This window comes from Lactuca virosa, chromosome 8 (genome assembly GCF_052849685.1).
Source record: "Lactuca virosa cultivar CGN04683 chromosome 8, Lactuca_virosa_CGN04683_v6, whole genome shotgun sequence".
In the NCBI taxonomy this organism is placed as follows: Eukaryota; Viridiplantae; Streptophyta; class Magnoliopsida; order Asterales; family Asteraceae; genus Lactuca; species Lactuca virosa.
Genome location: NC_136433.1, coordinates 86,988,303 through 87,004,728, shown reverse-complemented (window position 1 = coordinate 87,004,728; position 16,426 = coordinate 86,988,303). Strand labels below are relative to the sequence as shown.

The 16,426-nt window shown below is 34.8% G+C and overlaps 1 long non-coding RNA gene across 1 annotated transcript; it reads right to left on the bottom strand.

The window, feature by feature from the left end:
* Positions 1-506: 506 nt before the first annotated feature.
* On the bottom strand, positions 507-9,209 carry LOC145129036 (uncharacterized). The gene is made up of 2 exons (XR_013717253.1): positions 8,967-9,209; positions 507-813 (listed from the first exon to the last, which is right to left on the bottom strand). It is a non-coding gene; the product is annotated as an uncharacterized LOC145129036 (long non-coding RNA).
* Positions 9,210-16,426: the final 7,217 nt, after the last annotated feature.

Below are 16,426 nucleotides of genomic sequence, written 5' to 3'. Positions count from 1 at the left end.
AGAGAAGTCTGTTAGGTGACCATATAGCTTCTCAAAAGGAGATATTTCTGAATTCAATGAAGTCTGGATACAATTAATCACATAAACAACAGTTAGGACTGCTTCTCCACAAAAGGCACTACGGACCTGCGCAGACAGGAGCAATGAACGGACTGTCTTAAAAATATGACGGTGTTTTTGTTCCGCCACACCGTTTTGCTGAGGAGTGTCAGTACATGATGATTGGTCTATGGTACCATCAGAAACAAGCAACTGAGTAAAATCATTAGAGGTATATTCACCCCCTAAGTCACACTTGAAGCACTTGATCACAGCCGAATGTTGAGTTTTAACAAGAGCTCTAAAAATGTTGTAAATGCTAAGGAAATCAGATTTGTGTTTCATAAGATAAACCTATGTATATCGAGTATAATCATCTATAAAAGATACATAATAAGTTGACCCACCCTTTGTGGATACTGATGCATGACCCCACACATCAGAATGAATAATATCAAAAGGAGCAGTAGAACAAGACATACTTTTACTAAAAGGTAAAGCAGAGAATTTTGCTAGTTCATAACCACTACAATCAGAAATATCACAAGTGTTCAAATGACCCAAAACACTACTAGATGCTAGAAAACTCAAACGTGATACACACACATGTCCCAAACGAGAATGCCAAAGATAAAACTCAGAGGACAAAGGACTCAAACGAAAAAAAGACAAATCAATGTTAGAGATAGCAACAACAGATACTTTAAGAACCTCCAAGACATACAGTTCCCCCACCCTACGGTCGATCCCAATCACCTTCTGGGTGTGTTGATCCTGTAAAACATAGACAAAATCAAAAAAGAACACCCAATTACCAGACTTACACAACTAACTGACTAAGACAATATTCAAAGTAAGTTTGGGAATGTAATAAACATCAGGAAGAGTGATATGATAAGTAAAGACAGACCCAACACCCTCGACTAACATAGATGTATCAGTAACAGACATAACAGAAATAGATGACACATGTGACAAAGAAGTAAATGATGACAAATGAGGATTAATGTGACAAAGAAGTGATAAATTGAAAAAAATATGGAAATCTTGATATGAAGAAATGATAACACTATGAATCTGCATTGCATTTTTTAAATTTTATATTTTATTCTATATCGAATAAAATACTTGTACTATTATGTTTATAGATTGATTAATAAAAATGAGATTTTCTCATTATTTACTTACGAATATTATAATATAAGAAATATGCATATATCCATTTGAAAAAATATGCATATATCCATTTAAATATTCTAGTTTTTTTTTTTAATTTACTGATTTTTTAAAACTTACTTTTTTTAAAAAAATACAGTTTTTTAAAAAAAATTGCAGTTTTTTTGAAAAAATTACAGTTTTTTTAAAGCATTTTTAAAAAAAAAAAGTTGCAGTTTTTTCTAAAAAAATTGCAATTTTTTTGAAAAAATTGTCCTTTTTTTTTAAATTCAGTTTTTTAAAAAAAAATATTTTTCACAAATTTTTTTTTCTAAAAATTTTTTTTTCAATTTTTTTTTAAAAATTCATGTTTTCTTAAAAAATTTAAAAAATCTATATATTTAAAAAAAATCAAAAATTATTTTTTTTTTAAAAAATCCAAAATTTGATTTATTATGTTAATTTTTAGAACTTTTTATTAATATTTTCAATAACCAAAAAAAAAATTTGAACGTTAAATAAGATCGGTAAGATGACAATCATGCCCTTAATGAGTTAATTTTGATCTAATGTTCCACCTTTAGTTCTCAAGTTTTCGGGAAATATTGAGTTCTTAACATATCTCACCCCTATATATATATATATATATATATATATATATATATATATATATATATATATATATATATATATATATATATATATATATATAAAATGTAGTTATATCCTTGGGCATCTTTAGGTCCGGTAAATAGGATGTTTTAGTTAGGGATGGCAAAAAAATTCCATATCATATGAGAATCCAAAACTTGCATCCGTTTTGACGAGGGAATCTCAAGTTGAACGGGAATGGGTCCCCGAATAAAAAAAGTAGGGATGAGGATACCTCTAATCCCCGACCCTAGATTTGCCCCGATATATATATTAATATATAAAAATAATACAAAACACATATTTATAGTACGATTTACAATACATAAAATCTAATCCAAGTAACCTAAATCATTAGTAATTACTTGATTCAAATTATATTTTTTCTCTCTTTTATCTAATTTAAACTCGTGTATACTTTTTTTTTCTCTTTGGTTTATCTATTTTAATTCAAATATCACTCTGATAATCGCGACGAACCAGTCCCTTACTACGACATGGCAAGGAGTTGGCAACGGCGTGGCAAACGTGAGGCTCGTGACAAATCTATCTTAGACCACAATGTGGCAAGGGTTTTGTAATGACGTGCTAGTCTGCTGAGTTAATTTTTGACCATTGACTTTTGACTAAGTTTGACCTTCTGTCAAATTCTAGGGTTTTTAGGTCATAAGTTGTGGTTTGACCTTTCGCAACTTGATTAGGTGATTGTTGTACCCGTCGGTGCGTGGTGTGTGTGCTGAACTAGAGAAATTTATGATTTCGTCTGTGACATGAGTTTTCTCACTATGTTATGTATGTCATGGTGCTTGTGCTATGATGGTATGATAGACTAGTTGAGTCTTAGTTGATACTTGTATGTATGCATGTTCGTTGTATCATTACGGACTCAGGGTTGATGCTGACCCGAGGTTAATGTGAACCCATTCGGTTGAAACACACAGTTGAGTCGATGCAGACTCGGAGTCGATGTGAACTTGGGGTTGATACAGACTCGGGGTTGTTACGGACTCGTAGTTGTATTAGATGGTTATTTGTGTTGTATGTGTTACTTTGGGGAATTCACTAAGCTTTTGCTTATATTTGTGGATTTAAATTTTTCAGGTATTTCGGAGGATCGGGGCAAACGAAGGCGTGACTGTAGACATTATCTAGTAGATTCTAGGATTTGACAGATGATATGATTTGATACTCCGATTTTGATTCCACTTTGTAAAACTACTATTTTTATGATAATTGACTTTTATGAAATGGTTTTGATTTTGTTTAAAATTTGAAAAATTTTACCTTGGTTTTTGGAACGTTACATTTGGTCCGACTGATATCACTCTACCGACGATGGCTAGCTCTCGGTTTAGTACCCTATCGCATGAAGATATTGAATTTCTTCACGACGTCGTTTCTGGAGATGAAATTAAAGTTGCAGTATGGGCGTGTGGTGGGGATAAAGCACCAGGTTCAGATAGGTCCTCGTTTCAATTTATTATGAAATTTTGGTTGGTTATGGTAACTCATATTATCGCATATGTTCAAGAGTTTTTTTAGTTCTAGGGTTATGCCTAACGGATGCAATGCATCATTCATCATGTTGATCCCTAACTCTCAAAATCCACTTTTTGTGAAAGATTTTTGTCCCATATCTCTCATAAGTGTGCAATATAAAGTCATAACAAAGGTCTTAACAACTCGTCTGGCTAGAGTAGTAGATTCCCTTGTATCGGAAGACCAAACTGCCTTCTTTAAAGGGGGGCAAATACTTGACGGACCACTTATATTGAGCGAGATGATAGACCGGAACAAAAAGAATAAAGAAAAATTAATAATTTTTAAAGTTGATTTTGAGGTGTATGACTCTTTAAGCTGGGAATATCTTGATCATGTCTTGAAGGGTATTAGGTTTGGAGATAAATGGTGAGGTTGGACTCGAGCATATCTTGAATCTACTAGAGGTTCTGTGTTAGTCAATGAGAGTTCTACTACCGAGTATAGATGAAGTTTCATTGGTGAGTGGTGACTTCATACAAGGTGGTGTACGTTACTTCCTAAGAAGGTAAATATATTCCTGTGAAGACTAATGTTAGATTACCGACATGCTTCAATCTTTCTAAAAAAGGTTTAGAGTTGCAATCTATTTTGTGTCTAAGTTGTGGTGTTGGGTTAATCAACCGATCACTTTTTTTTTAAGTGCGAAGCGGCGATAGCAGTATGGTCTTCAGTAAATTATGTAAATTATGAGTAATATGATTTTAATATCAGTCATTTAGAAGGAAATCTTATGAAAAAAATGGAATAGAACATATACTGATCATGGAAATAAAAAGAGAATAATCTAAAAATAAATACTGCGTTTTTTTTCTTTTTAAAGGTATATTAAATATGGATTTCATTCATGTTAATCAAATTACAGATATGATCCTTGTTGTGTATTACATTTTTCATGGTTGGTCCAAAAGGTAAATGGGTCGTTTTCTCAAATACACATCAAGGGCTTGAACATTTAAGGAAATACTAATAACACAATTATATTAGTCAAATCAAAAAATAGGTGACAAAAAAAAATAATAATAAATAAATAAAAATTCAAGGAATATGTTTTGTATGTCTTCCCTGCACAAGCAGGTCAAATTTGGAGGAATTTTCCAAGGATATTTGAAGAAATATATTCGACTAAATGTTCTTCAAAATTAACCTCTTCCCAGTAACAATCGAGCAGACCATAACTTTATCTAAATACCAAATCCAACAAAAAAACTCCACCTTTCACCCCAAACATCCTCTTTCGATACATGAAAAACTATAAAATTTACAAATGAAGAAATAAATAATGAGTGGATTACCTGGTTCTTACTTACCTGGACCAATGTAGATGAAAGCCGATGGATGCAACATGTCAACAGCAGCAGAAGGTCGAAAGCAAGAGATCGGTATTAAAAGGGAAAATAAAGTCCTACAATAGTAATCTAATCTACAACTTGATCATGTACAAATACCAAACCCGATGGAAATTTTGTAAATCGGCACCTCTAAACAACATCCACATTACAAAAGTCGTACAAATTCAAAATACAAATAGTATTATATTAGAATAAGCAGAATAGCATTTCGAAAAAGCAAAACAATCATTGATAACATATATTCCAGAGGATCTATGCAGCTTCTCTTCCTCTCTTGATTTTGGCAACTCTTACCATGACTGCAACATATATATTGTCTACAATAACACCCCAAAACCCTGTTGCAAAACCACTTATTATGTCCACATAAAACAACCATACCTTCAATTGCTTATCAGCTGTTTTGGGTTTCTTCTTTCTTGTTATTGTTGTTTGATCTTGATGATTTGAGCAACTGTTTGGCAATGGAGGTCCACACAGATCTTTGTTCCCATCATATATTGATGGATCATTAAGTGTCTGCAGTTGACTTCCTGTTGGAATTTGACCCGACAAGTTGTTATGTGACATATTCAAATGGCTCAGAAAGTTCAAAGCTGTCATGCTTGAAGGGATCCTCCCGCTCAACTTGTTTTTTGAGAAATCAAGAGATTCTAACTTCATCATGTTTCCAATGTTGTCTGGAATACCACCACTGAGATGATTATTAGATAGATTCAGACCCACCAATTTAGAAAGTGCAGTTAGCTCCACCGGTATTTCTCCCTCAAGTTTATTGCTTGAAAGGTACATGTTATAAACCATACCCAAAGTTGTTGTCTATTCAAGATCAACACCTTTCATGACCATCTTCAACCTCGTCTCCACGTATGGACGAAGGATCACCCACCAGGTTAAATAATCGGAAACCCATCAGCAGGCATCCAAACTCGATCCTCACAAGACTTATCTGATCACTGTCACTATGCATCATTTATGTCTTCAGTCGAGCCCCGAACCATCAAAGAAGCATTAATGGAGCCAGACTGGATTGCAACAATGCAAGAGGAACTGGAAGAGTTTAAAAGAAACAAAGTGTGACAACTCGTTACGAAGCCAAAAGGTCACACTATTGTTGGTACCAGATGGGTGTACAAGAACAAATTGGATGAATCCGGTGCGGTAGTCCGAAACAAAGCGAGACTAGTCGCTAAGGGGTATAGTCAACTTGAAGGTGTTGATTATGATGAAACATGCGCCCCAGTAGCCAGAATGGAAGCCATACGCATCTTCTTAGCGTATGTTGCTCACAAGAATATCAATGTACATCAAATTGATGTAAAAAGTGCCTTCCTGAATGTTGAATTGAAAGAGGAGGTTTATCTTCAGCAACCTCCGGGCTTCGAATGTCTTGAATTCCCAGATCACTGTTACAAGCTTGAAAAAGTTGTCTACGGTCTAAAGCAAGCTCCAAGAGCTTGGTACGAGACTCTCTCTGAATTCCTTGTCTCGTCCGGATACAAAAGAGGAGTGATTGATCCCACCTTATTTAGAAAGGCAAATGGTAATCACCTCATGCTTGTACAAATATATGTGGATGATATCATCTTCGGATCAACTGATCAGGCAATGGTGGATGAATTTGCAAAGCTCATGACCAACAAATTCCAAATGAGCATGAATAGAGAAATTAATTTCTTTCTAGGACTTCAAGTGAAACAAGTCCCTCAAGGAATATTCATTCATCAGGAGAAATACACCTCTGAACTACTGAAGAAATACTCAATGGACAACTGTTCCTCGGCCAAGGTCCCCATGACCTTCGGATATAAGATTTCTGCTGATCCTTCCGGCGAATCAGTGGATCACAAAACTTATAGATGAATAATTGGCTCGTTGATGTACCTCACTGCAAGCCGACCAGACATTGGTTTTGCAACAGGAGTATGCGCAAGATACCAAGCCGATCCGAAAGTATCTCACATGACCGCAGCCAAACAGATTCTTAGATACTTAAAGGGCAGCAAGTCTCTAGGCCTTTGGTATCCCGCAGGGAACGACTTCAGCCTACAAGCATTCATTGATGCGGATCATGCTGGATGTAGATTGGACAGAAAAAACACTTCTGATGGATGTCAATTTCTTGGTGGAAGACTCGTCAGTTGGTCATCAAGAAAACAGAGTTGTGTCTCACTATCTACCGCAGAAGCTGAATATGTGGCCGCAATCAGCTGTTGTTCACAAGTCTTGTGGATGAAAACGCAACTTATGGACTACGGATACAGAATGTTGCGGATACCGATTTACTGTGACTCAGAGAGTGCCATAGCGATTTCTCACAATCCTACTCATCACTCAAAGACGAAGCATATTGAACTACGATATCACTTCATTAAAGACCACATTTTGAAAGGTAACATTGAACTAATCTTTGTTCATACTCATGAAGAGATTGTTGATGTATTCTCAAAAGCACTTGACTCCACAAAACTCAAAAGTTTCTTACAAATGTTAGGAATGATGAATCCGGACCCAAAATTCTTCTTGAATTGATAGGTACCGCAGACCTATCTGGTAAACATTGCAGTCCTAACTAAATATAGTTATCTTACATGGTTTCAGTATATTTTGTCTACTGCAGTACATTTTATGTACCGCAATCTACCTCATATACCGTAATCATATATCATACTTATATTTCAAAGGTCTTCGGTTTGATGAAGTTTGTGGAAAGATTAATCCATCTGAAAGTGTATCTCAATTCAAGCCCGATCCCTTTCTTAAACCAAATTGAAACTTAATGTATGTACTACAGAGGCATTGTCTAGGTATTGAATTCAATCTCATCTCGAGCAGCAACATTATAATTATATAAGGCATTTCTACTAATTGATGCTATTCTTTTTATTCTCTTGTCTTACTTTCCAGATATGTTTAGGTATTGAATTCAATCTCATCTCGAGCAGCAACATTATAATTATATAAGGCATTTCTACTAATTGATGCTATTCTTTTTATTCTCTTGTCTTACTTTCCAGATATGTTTACATTTTGGTAACTAATAGTGTTATAGGAATACAACATTGAATGAAGAGCTACCTTGAAAGTTTTCATTCGAAGAAAGTTTTCATTCAACGACTTTGAAGTCAAGACAAAACTATATAAGCAAGTTCACTTTCAAACATATATAACATAGCACTTGTGAAATACCCCTCACTACATAGTACATACACTCTTGCCATAACTATAAAGTATAAAGTATAAACAATCCCCAGTTTTCCTTCTTAATTAAGCTAGAAGTAGTATACCATATATCCTAAATTTGCATAATATTCCACAATTCAATACTAAGTTGGTTGTTTTTAACAATACTCTACTATATAGTATATACATATACCAGAAGAAAAGTAAACAAATTAGTCAAACAAAAGTCAAAGCTGGAGTCAAAAGTCAACAGAAGTAAGTTGTTAGAATGTAGCTCATGGGTTAGTTACACAGCCATACAGTTACTAGTCTGACTACATATAGAGAGATTGGAGAAGAGATTAGATCATTCTTGAATTATATTTATAGTCATCAAAATAAACATTTTGTCTAGTAATCAGGATGTATATATAAGTAATATGTAACATCAATATTAATTAATTAATTATATATCAGTTTATAAAATACCCAACAAGTATGCCTCAATCCACTTTCCTATCAACAGTCATCAATATCTGATAATAATATATTACAAGGTCGTATAGCCCCTCCAATATGTTCCCTATTTAATCAAAACCTTGTTCCAGCTATCATTTGGTTGATTTTTTACTTGATTTAACATCATTCCATAGTTTTAGCATATGTATATATATAATATTTTCATTTTTATTAACTAACATTATCTAATTCAATTTAATCACCATTCCCCAATTTAACCCAGAATTGACAAAATTAGGTCACTAAACACTATCTCAAGTCTCAACTCAGCTTTCTTCTAACTTAGTTCTATGTCTTGTTTTAGCTAAAATCCCAACAATGATCATCTTACAACCATTACTTTAACACAACGTAAAAAAAATCCAAATTAAAGCTTGACCACAGAAAAGTCAAATCTGTCAATTTAAATATTAAGTCAATGCCGTATATAATATTCTTCCAATAATTCAAGTTTCTAGTGACGTTTTAAGATACAAATCTTTACCAAACTGTGAATGCATCACAAAAACTCCAACAATTTCACAATCTTTACTAGGGTTTAGATTTTACCTTCACAATTTGGTTTCAAAACTGAAATTGGAGAGTTATGCGGTCGTTTCTGATCTTTCCGGCCACCAAATGACCTCTGCCGGCCGCCACCGCAACCAATGCCATCTGCAGCCACCCACGGCGGCGCTGCTGGCTCCATCGATCCCAGCAGCAGCTCTTTGCTGCTGCCTTGCGTTTTTTTTTTCCCCTTCTTGTCTATCTCTTTTCTCGAAATAACCCTTTTATTTTTTTTATTAAAGACAAAATTGCTAAATGGGCTATGTTAAAATTATTTGATGGTTTTGAATTATAGATATAATAAATTTTCTAATCCCTTTGCAGAAAATAACTAAAAAAAACCTACAATTACAAAAATAGCCATTAAAATTGCAGATAGATTAGGATCATCTACGATTTTTGCTTTCTCATCTGCGAATGTATAAGCGCTTAAAGCATAGGCGTCCATTGGAAGTTGTACGTTCGCAGATTAACCATATCCATCTGCGACCATCTGCAATTTTCTCTTTTTCAGAATATAAATTCCTAAATTTTTTTTAGAACCCTCATTTTTCTTCACTTTTGTTTAGGAAACTCTCTCAAGTGTCTAAAAGGAAGCTATAGACGATCGTATGTACTCTCCCGAAAACATGATAAGATCTTTAATATTTTTGTGTATAAACATTATTTATCATGTTTAGGGTATGGTTACGACTTATCCGTAAAAAGTACGAAAAAAACATAAATCGAAGGTGGTGCCTTTCCATTTCTGTAGATGTATAAGTTATATCCGATATTTAGAGCATTTCATAAGTGGTATTGTGGTTTTGATGCGTCGGTAGCCTTGGTATTGTTAGTATATTGCAGATATGAGATTGTACATGTACGTGATGCATAAATCATGCATTGTGAGGTTGTACATTTGGTTTTCATACATTATATTTGTAGTAAACAGATTTCTTATGCATCTTCAGGTTGTACATTTTCCATTTGTGAGGTTGTACATTTGGTTTGCATACTTTATATTTATAACAAAATAATTTTTGATGCAAGTGCAAGTATTATGTGAATATGTTAGACAATTGTGATATAAATATGATTTATGTTATAAAACTTATTTATGATGCATCTTCAGGTTGTACATTAGCACTTCATAGTATGTTATTGCAAGTGAATTGTCATATGTATATGTTTTTTGATAGTTTTGTGAAGTTTTAGTAGAGTTAGAAATATCATTAATGTGTTACTGACAATAAAAATTGTATCCTTTTAACATTTTTTTTTTATATTTTAGCATAAGGGTGATGATGTTAAAGTCGTTAATCTAAAAGGATCGGGGTGTAATATATGAGAAATCTTTAAATATTTGACGGCTACCCGACGTGAATCATTTAGCAGGACCATTTTTAGTATTTTGTTGGACGTCCCTTCATTACAAAGGGTCAGCTTGTTATTCCACAAAATGTTCATTTATCAGATACGACTAGATGCAGTATTATCTCCAAATGGCATAAATCGGTTGTATTTTAAAGTGGGAGATACGAAAATGGTTTATGGTCCTAAAGAGTTTTGTATGATCACCAGATTTATTTTTGGCGTGTACTGAAAACAAATTGGAAAAAAGGTCTCCGAAAAAAAAAAAAGCAAACTATTAGTAAAAAAAGGTGTTTATTGCGGGAACGTCTCTTTCCGAACAAAACAAATAATTCGGAGACAATATCTGATTTGAAAAGTATCATATTAAATTATACCTTGTTAGTTGCTAATGGCGATGATGCTGTGAGAGCATGTCTGATATACGTTTTGTGTCAAGGATTTTTGGGGAAGAAATTAATGATCGTGTACACGAAGATTGTTTTTTTTTTTTTTTGCTGAGAACTTGGATGATTGGAACATGTATAAATTGTGGAATTATAATTGTTATTCTCTTGTATATTAAATTTTGTTCTAATTAAAACTTTTATATTGTAGGTTTTCATGGGGCAGTTACTTGTGCGAGTTCACCTTCGATGATCTTCAGTAGACTTGGAATAAAATAAATAACTATTTATCACTACCCGAGCCTCAACAGCCTTTCAAATACTTGGTGTCAGGATTTACAACACCATTAAGAGGAAGGAGAAGTCGTAACAAGGTTTCCGTAAGTGAACCTACGGAAGGATCATTGTCGAACCTTGCAAGGCAGAACGACCAGCTTTTAAATGTTTTTAGTACTTTTAAATTGTTATAATTGTTATAATTGTTAAAAATTACATATTTATATATGTGTAAATTATATAATTTGGATTCAGAAGATTTAGAATATGTAATTTGACCCATTTCATTCTCCTTGTTTGGTTGTGGGCTTGGGGTAAAGTTATTTAATCGAAGGTCTAATTAATCACAATTATATAAATATTACATTTATATAAATATAAAATTATATTCAAACTATTTGGTACTACTTGAGTACAAATAGAGAATTTCATGATATAACAGTATTACAGATTCTTACAGTAAAACAAACAGTTAAATTATAATAGGTATAGTTTAGAAAACTCATTCATTGGTTTCAAGGTTTAAAGTACATAACAGAAAACAAACAGAGTACATGATAGAAAACAAACAGAGAACATTATCAGAAAACAAACATAATACTTTACTGAGAAACAAACATATAAAACTATATTTTATATAGTTTATGAAACTTACTTCCAGTGTAGTTATAACAAAGTACCTTTTCATTATTCTACATGTAATCATCAATATAGCACTTGTGAGACTACCTGCATGTACTTTTCTAAGTACCAACCAAGTCCTGAAATTATAACCAGAGTTTCCTGGAGGGAGAGCGTGACACTTGTTGTAACGCCCGTAGATCCGGACTAGTCAATTTAGAGACGATAAGCATCAAAAGTGACTTTTTTATAAAAGATTATTTATAATGAATAATCCTAACTAAGTTGTAGTGGTCGTGACAAGGATTCCGAATATATAAAGAATGCCGAAATCCGAGTTATAACGAAAAAGTTATGACCTGTCGAAGTTTCGCGACAAAACCGGCACGACACTACGCGACGTAAATAGTGAATTTACGATAGAGCGGCGTTTAGCCTTAGTGGTCTAAACGAAAGCCGTAGAATACGTTAAACCGAGAGCGTGCATAAAAAGAACGTCTAAATCTGACTTCGTATGAGGAAGTTATGATTTTTCGAAGTTTCGACTTAACGGTATGCAGCCCAAAGTTCGAATATGAGATCGAGTGGTTTCTAGCCGAAATAATCTAAACGAGAATCGAAGATCTCGTCGATAGTAGTCCAACGGTAAAAAGGCAGACTAAAACGGACGTCAGATGAAGGAGTTGTGAATTCCTAACGGAGTTTTCCTGTCTCGTCCTACTAAAAATAATATAATAAAAAATAAAGTCAAAATCAGCCGACGGAGTCTAAACGAGAGTTGTAGAGCATAATCTCACCTACGCGTGGATATAAAGAACGTCGAAAACGGAGCTCGTATGTGAAAGATATGAATTTCTAAAATTCGGGGCACGAACTTCAACCCCTGTGTCTGAGCTCACGACGTGAGCACAATGTTCACGACGTGAGCAGGTGATGGACATCCTCCAGGGCAAGTGGCCATGACGAACACAGTGGCCTATCGAGCTCACGTCGTGAGCATTAGTGGCTCACGACGTGAGCATAGAAATTCAGCCTCCTATAAATAGAAGTCGAGTCCAGCCGAATTGGTTGCTCAATTTCTCTCCTCTCACTCCATATTACCTCGATTTACGTGCAAGTTATACCCCCGAAGCCCTGGTATCATCCCGACACCCGAAGCGAGTCCCGAAGCACCGAAGATCCCGAGAAGAAAAGAGTTTTCAAGCCGAAGCTCTGCCCGCGAGAAGCCCGGTGTGTGAAGATATCCCGGTTTTACCGAAGAATACTGCTTGAAAAGCCGTAGTGCTGTCCGATAATCGTCTTATCAAGTGAGTGTGTAGTCACTTTCATCTTACACATAGATATGAAGTATCTTATAAAATACATACTATGTGTATATATATTGTTTGGTTATTAAGATGGATTAGACATACCCGATCCAGGAATATGGATTAGGTAAGGAGGTAAGTTTTAGATCCGGGAGTATGGATTACGTATTTTTGAACTATGTGTTCATTAGATGATTTTGAACTATGTGATCATCAGATATTTTTGAACTATGTGTTCATCCGATAAGGTATCATGTGCATAGTCCCTTTCATGAACATGATTCTAATACAAGTATTGATTAAAGTATTAAATATATATATGTATGTGAAATATTTGTAATTGCCCGAGATATGTATTAGATATATATTTGATGATATACAACGTGCGAACCAGTTATGGTTCAATATGTGTTAAGATGTGTATACATGATATTATTACTTAAAACTCTGTGTTAAGTATACACTAGTTAGCGTTGCCTAAACGGAGATAGTATCGAAAATTGATTATAAGCTTTGTTGGTTTGCCTAGTGATGGGTTAAGACTTAAAAAGGGATGTTTAGTTCAATTAAGTTTGGACATTGGGTAGCCTCTTATTAAGAGTACGTGTGTGGTGAGATCGATGATCGGTGGAGTACGTCCTACGTACAGAAGTACATTTTATGTACGAAGTCCTTTTCAAAGCCCTGTGTCTTGGGTGCTGCTTGCGCTGGGGTATTATTATGTTCTCGGGTACGGGTCCTACGCATACCAGAGTACTATAATGTGCCAGAAGTACTATCATGTACAAAGTCTTTTTGACACTGTTGTGTGTCGGTTACGGGAGCGTACGGAAGTACTCTATTAGTATTTCCCCATACTTTTTATTTTGAAAGAGCTTTGGAGTCATCATTTCTTTTATGAAGTGATCGGGCGAGCTTCATATGTCAACGTTTCTTTTCACGAAGTAATTGAGGGAACTTCGTAGACTGCCTAATAAAGTGTGTCGGTAATAGACCACTAATAGGTATGTCTGGTGTTATATTGCTGGATAGGGTGAGTCTGGGGGTAAAATACCTCGCGATATTCAGACCACTGCTAGGAAAAGTTCGATGCTGGATAGGGTGAGTCTGGGGGTAAAATACATCACGATATTCGGACCACGGCTAGGCATTTTTATCTAGATAACTACCCCTGACTTAATTGTCTTGTGGTTCTTTTTACGAACGGAGGTTTGTGGTGAAACTTATTCCATTCCCCTCATTTGATGTCTTTATTGATCCTCGTTTGCTGCTAGGGAATTTCCGAAGCAGCTTCGTCAGTTCGTTGTTCATATCGATTCCTTAGACTAGATCTCGTAAGATCATTGTGTAGGGTTAGTAGGTGGGGATCGACGAGATGGGATAGATTGTTTTAGAAATATGATATATATGTGTTAATTAAAAATAGTAGTCTTGCAGGATTTAGATATACATTATTATCACATTGTTTGAACTAGGTGTTCATTAAGTATTTTCAAACGGAGTGTTTACCAAGTATTTTGATTTAAGTCTTCACTAGTTGTAATCTAAATATCATGGCAGCTGCGCCTAAAGGATTATATTGGCAGTTATAGATTTAGTGCCTTATAGAAGTACGTTGGAAGTTATGGATTTAGTGCCTTATAGATGAACGTTGAGAGTATGGATTTAGTATTGTGTAGATGTACGTTGGTAGCTATGGACATAGTACCGTGTAGAGGTACGTTGGTAGCTATGGATTTAGTACCGTGCAGGTAAACCTTGGTAGCTACGGACTTAGTGCATGTTGTATAAACCCTGGTGACGATGTACTTCGTGCCTATTTGACATAAATTGCAGAGAAAAGCAATGTTGTCACCCCTTTGGTTGTCTATTCGACATAAATTGTTGGGGAAAGCAATGTTGTCACTCTGATGGTTGTCCTATTTGACTTAAATTGCTAAGGAAACCTCGAAGCAGAGTTGTCGCCCCATTGAAAAATCCTTAGACTAGGTCCCTTATAAATAGATACTTTAGGGACGTAGAGTGAGGAATACGGGAATGGGTAATCACCTTAGGAGAATCCTTAGGAATGAATGAATGGAGGACAGATGATTATTAAGATCTTTAAGAATAAAGAAGATAATGGGGATGGGAAAATTTGGTTAGATGTTTGATGTTTAAATATAATAAATTTACTTATTGTGGGTTGAAAACCCTATATGCTCACCAGGCTCCCAAGCCTGACCCACTTAGTTTCTTTGTATTACAGGTAGTGGCGCGAGAACATAAGTTGGATGAATCATCAATCTATTTTGTTTATAGGCTTGTAGTTGTATATAACTGTTGTAAGTCTTATAATGTGTCGTTTATGCTTTTGGTCTATATCGGAACATGACATCCCGAGTTTTGTTATATATGAAAATACATTTCTTTAAAGAAATGCTTTGATAAATTTTATTTTATCATATTTTGTTTTGGGAACAAATCCCGCAACTCTTTTAATCAAAGGATTACTCTGATTTTATTTTAAAAGCAGAAATTAAATCGGTCTTTTCTGGCCGTGAAAATAGGGATGTCACAGTTGGTATCAGAGCATTAGTTTAAGCGAACTAGGAATTTGTAGGATTTCTAGACTTAAACTTAGAATGCTAACCGATGATTGTGAGATGAGTGTATACCATATTTTAATACACGAGCACTAGTATATTTTAGGAAAGATGCCTAAAATGTTTTTATGTGCTAAATGTTATATGTTTGCCATATATGATATTATATGTTCGGATCTATGGTCTGTTGCCGACCGGATCTGGAAACCTTATGTGTTCAGGATTCTAAGCGTATGACTACGGTATTAGAACTAACATGTAAACATTTCAGAGTGATAAGGAGATTTATACGTCTATCATAAATAAAGCTTTCTTATCTTAAATTCTTGCCCCTTACACCGAACGTCTGCTTGGGTGTACAAAACGTTATGGTGAAGACTCGTAGAGAATTGAGTAAATGGAGGAAATGAAAGGCTTATGATAGTGAATGACACCTATCGGAAGATATCGTAAGAGTGGTATCTCGCCTTTAGAAAATGTCTGATAAAATAACGGAATGTTTAGAGGAGTACGGTATGTCTGAAGTATACCTTCGATTGGCAGGATGATGGAACGATTGGTGCAATTCTTGAAGTTGTCCCATCGTCTGGAATTTCCATCACCAACCGAGTTGAAGTATAATTGATGATTGAAGATACGCATGGAAGAAGTCCTAGTAGAGTCTAGGAAATTTTTTATGATTAATTAGACACATTCGTATGTGTTAAATTGTTTTGTAATTTTAGGACTTGGAGACTGCGAGACAATACTTGGGACGAGTATGAGTAGGTGTGAATAGTAGTAGAGATCTATACTACTGCAAGAATAGGACTCACGCTTGGATCAGGGAAAGTCACAATGTTACCAAGAAGCTAGTAGTTGATTCCGTTTTTATTCATGTATGTCGTTACCATTGTTTCGGTAATGACTAAGAAGATGATTGATATTCTGACCCT